The sequence below is a fragment of the Lactuca virosa genome, chromosome 4, assembly GCF_052849685.1.
Source record: "Lactuca virosa cultivar CGN04683 chromosome 4, Lactuca_virosa_CGN04683_v6, whole genome shotgun sequence".
Lineage (NCBI taxonomy): Eukaryota > Viridiplantae > Streptophyta > Magnoliopsida > Asterales > Asteraceae > Lactuca > Lactuca virosa.
This window is the reverse complement of record NC_136429.1, coordinates 279,594,660-279,598,695: the sequence shown is the minus strand read 5'-3', so window position 1 is coordinate 279,598,695 and position 4,036 is coordinate 279,594,660. Positions and strand designations below refer to the sequence as shown.

At 38.0% G+C, this 4,036-nt stretch overlaps 1 pseudogene; it reads right to left on the bottom strand.

Annotated features, from left to right (window-relative positions):
• Positions 1-2,422: 2,422 nt before the first annotated feature.
• LOC145105918 (uncharacterized) lies at positions 2,423-3,385 on the bottom strand (annotated as a pseudogene).
• Positions 3,386-4,036: the final 651 nt, after the last annotated feature.

The following is a 4,036-nucleotide window of genomic DNA, read 5'->3' as shown; positions in this document are numbered from 1 at the left end:
CATACCCTACTTATGCCGAGATACGGAAATGTCAAGAAAGTAATTTAAAGGCCCAAGATCTTTCATGGCAAATTTCGAGCTAAGAAAACCCATGATAGATAACCGGAGATCATCAGACGAATCCGTGAGAATAATGTCATCCACGTATAATAAGATATAAGCCATGTCAGAGCCGTTGTGATAAATAAACAAAGATTTATCACATTTGCTATGAGTGAAACCAAGAGAAAGAACATAATCTGCAAATCGCTTATACCATGCGCGGGGAGCCCGCTTAAGCCTACACAAGGACTTACGTAAAAGACAAACATAATCCGGATGATTCCGATCCCTATAACCCAATGGTTGATGCATATATACAGTTTCTTGTAACTCACCATGAAGAAACACATTTTTACATCCAACTAATGAATGTGCCATGCTTTAGATAACGAAAGAGAAAGAACCGTACGTATCGTCGCCGGTTTTACTACCGGGCAAAATGTTTCTCCACAATTGATGCCAACCTGCTGAGTTTTCCCATCACCTACAAGTTGGGCTTTATGTGTCTCAAACACACCGTTAGATTTTTATTTATGAGTAAAAATCCATATAGAACGAATAACATTAACATTCGGTGGGTGAGGTACTAAATCCCACGTCTTATTTTTAATAAGAGCATCATATTCATCATCCATGGCCATTTTCCAATTCGGATCACGAAGGGCTGCAACCGAGTTATAGGGTAATGGTGAGCGAGACACAGTGGCAACCAAAGCGTGATTATGATATTTTTTTTGTTTGGCTTAAAAACACCCATTTGGCTTCTTGTAACCATTGTAGGACGTGGAGTAGGAAAAGAAGAAGTGTTTATTGTACCAGATGCATGAGATGATGTAGTAGGAGTAGGTGAAATAGGTGGACTTGTAGGAAGTGGGTCGTGATTTTGTGGCTTGTCATTTAATTGTGAAGATGGGCTATTTTGATTAGATGATGATGCATGAGAATCCTGATGGGCTGAATTTTATTGGGTTATTTGTGGCTGATTAGAAGCAGTAAGGTTTTTAATGTAGACAAATAATACGTGGAAGAAGAAGTAGTATTCACTTTTACAAATGGAAACACATTCTCATCAAATAAAACATGTAGACAAATAATAATTTTATTTGAAGACATACCGTAACATTTATATCCACGATGATTCGAAGGGTAACCTAAAAATACGCATGGAGTGGATCATGGTTGCAATTTATTTATAGTGGTAGATGGGATTAGAGGATAACACAAATATTCCAAAAAATCGAATGTGAGAATACGAAGGCACCCTTTGATATAATATTTGAAGAGGTGTCACATTACTCAAAACCTTGGTTGGAAGAATATTTAGAAGGTAAGTCGCCATTTGCAAACCGTGGTGCCAAAAAGAATGAGGAAGAGAGGCATGAGTTAAAAGAGTACGAGTGACATTATTGATAGTTTGTATTTTTCTTTCCGCTTTACCATTTTGAGAAGAGGTATAAGGGCAAGAAAGACGTAACGACATGCCATGAGTTCTAGAAAAATCCCAAAATTGACCATTATCAAACTCCCTCCCATTATCACACTGTATGTTTTTAATAATCGTCTAAGAACAAAACATAATATTTATGCCCCATAGAACTCAAGATGGGAGACGTCCAAAGATCACTATGAATAATATCAAAAGGCATAGTGGTATTCGAATTTGAAGAAACAAAAGGTAATTTAACATGTTTACCAAGAACACATGAACGACAAATTCTAGAAGTAGATATACGATTACAATCAATGCTTTTATTGTGCCTAAGAAACATCCATAACTTGAGAAACCGGATGACCGGGACGATCATGCCAAAGAGAAGAAGAGCTGTAAAGGCAAATGGTTGAGCTTGATTATTTTTGGAAGTAGTAATAGGATAAAGATCACCCCGACTGTCACATCTCATTATTTGTCTCCTAGTCTGAAAATCCTTCACAGAAAACCCAAACGAATCAAATTCAACAGTTACAAAATTATCAGTAGTGAACATCTGAACTGAAATAATATTTTTAATAATTCCAGGAGCATGGAGAACATTTTTTTAGAGATAAGGGGGGGGGGGGGGGTGGTTAGGAGATGGTAATGAAGTGTGACCATGACCACAAATTGGAATAGTATGACCATTTCCTACAACAATGACATTATGATGATTGCTCAAATTAAAATAAGACGAGAAATTACAATTGGAAGATGTCATGTGTGACGTAGCACCAGTGTCCATGAACCAAGTTGGATCGGGTGGATTAATAGACATCGTGTGCATGGCTGCTTCAATATCTGTTGGAGCATATGATGATGACTGGTCATTTTGTGAAGTCATAAAAGCTTGCTGGTGGTGCTGTGGACGTGGCCCAAGAATACCATTTTGTTGTTGTTTACTAGGTGTTAGCCCACAAGCCCATCCTTGTGTTGGATATGGGCAAGGTGGGGAAGCCTACTGAGGATACCAACCCCACAGATTGTATCCCCATTGCTGCTGTGGACTCCAAGGAAAAAAGCTTTATTGCTATTGCTGAGGACTCCGACGACTGCCATTACCACCTTGACCCCACCGGAAAGACCACCTCCACTGTTGCTGCTAGAATTGTTGCCAGATTTCCTGCCTGATTTCCGATTTCCAGTTTGTTTCCCCCAATTTTGTGTGTGTTCCGAGTTTGACCTGGTAACGAAAGAGTCTTCAGATTGAGATGAGGCAATAATGGCAGAATCAGATCCCATTGCAACCTCCTTATCAAAACCAGCCTCTTCAAGAGTTTACATAGATCTGGCCTGATAGAAGAGAGGCAATGGATCACTTTGTCGGATCAAGGTGCCGACACCCATGTATTCTCTGGTTAGTCCCGAAACCAATTGAATAACTAGAAGACTTTCTGACACCGGTGCACCAACATTATTCAATTGATATGCAATTGACTTGAGTCGTTGGCAATAAGCCGAAACATTAGGAAGATTCTCCATTCTAGTGTTGGAGAACTCAGCTTCCAGAGTTACAACACGAGAATTCCTGTTGTCTTGGAAAATGTCATGTAGCCTATTCCAAGCTTCCATGGCCATAGCATCAGGTTCGATGATGGTGTTCAATAGATCATTAGAGATCATAGCATATATCCATGAAAGAACCGCTGCATCAAGGGTTGACCATAATTCATTTTCTTTTGCAGTAGTTGGGGCCTTCATGTTGGTAGGAGGAATGATATTATTAAGAACCTTATGAGATCGTGCAATAATTTTGAAGAGTTCTGCCCATGTCGAATACTGAACATTCTCCATTTCAAGATTTATGGAGATGTGGTTGCGGATGTTAGACACCGCAAGAGCCGAATGAAAAGCGTTCTTGTTATCAGTCATGGAAGCGAGATAGAGAAGAAGAAGATGATGAAAAAGATATCTAGGGCACTTTGCGGAAGATAAAAGAAGGCGATGGAACGAGATTATACCCTAGTCGCTCTGATAACAAAATAAAATATTTTCGTCAAAGATCTCCTTCTCATTATTGTCAATATATACAAATATAGTAGCTTGTAATTTGCCTAATAGAAAGGAGTCAATCCTTATTTCAAGGAACTGAATATTGACTAAGCTAATTTACAAAACAATACATACAACATATATATAACAATTTCAACCCATCTTTTAGTAACTTGTGCCTCGATCTTCCTTCCTTAAATGCACAAAAAACCAATTTCTATATTGTTATATGTGGTTAGATTGAAAGTGTAAGAAAATTCATAAATAAAAAATTGTTATTACCTATTCATCAATGAGAATCATATCAATTTTGTAAGTCTTTGTTGAAGATCCATAAGCAAGATGTTTCAAGAGACGGATTATTCTTACTCTCATGGTAAATTAACTTTTTGAAACATCAAGTTGGTCTATGAAGGTAATGTTGCTTTGAGCCATGTTTCTGTTTGTGGAAAAACTAATGATTGTTAAGCACATGTGACTCAACCAAGTAATATGGACTGGGTAAAATAGGCAAAATAGGAACAATTCAAA